The following is an 817-nucleotide window of genomic DNA, read 5'->3' on the forward strand; positions in this document are numbered from 1 at the left end:
GGGGCATACAAGCGTTCAGCTCAAATTCTGTCACCTGTCCTGTGGGCGCTCGGAACCCGGTTCAGAGAAGCGTACCTACCATACTCGAGAGATGAACGTTGAACTGCGACGTCGACCCGTATCGTCGTTTTGCGCGTGGACTACCGATATCCTTTCCCTCAGAACAGTTCCTCCGCAACAGACACATCTCCTCAATGAACCTATTAGCTACTTTCGCGGACACGCAAATACGATGCCAAAAGCCTAAAGCAAATTTTGAAGTCGAGGAGGTGATATTCTTCTCTGCATCTTTATAACTTGGATCCGTTTTGCTCACTTCTCATTTCGTAGAATTTGCGTAGTCAATGATGTTCGTATGTATCTTTGGTTTGATTTTTTGTGCGTGATCCCTCCTGACAGCGTATACAGTTAGGCGCATTATTCATCCTTGGGAAAGCTAGTGAGGTATCGACGGGCGCAGATGATCGGAGAACAACGACATCAAGCGGCAGTTAGCAGCACAGCGGCAGGACCAACTCAATCTTGCCTAACGTCTGCGGCTCTTTCGCCATCTTCGAATTTCAACGCCTCGATGGACTAGGCGGGTAGATATTAGGAACTATGGATCAATGCGATGGCGGGAGCTCGAGCCACAAACCTGATGTAGATTCGCGCAACGGGCGTGGTGGAAGCTTACACCACCAGCAAGACGACCGGGACTCGCACCAGACCAAACTACACAGCGCACCTTCACGTCGGTGGCGCCATAGTCGATCTCTAAACCAACAGCGAGACAAGGCCGCTCAAGATCAAGTCAAAGCTGAATGCGCTACTCCTT

This window comes from Laccaria bicolor, genomic scaffold (assembly GCF_000143565.1).
Source record: "Laccaria bicolor S238N-H82 LACBIscaffold_66 genomic scaffold, whole genome shotgun sequence".
Lineage (NCBI taxonomy): Eukaryota > Fungi > Basidiomycota > Agaricomycetes > Agaricales > Hydnangiaceae > Laccaria > Laccaria bicolor.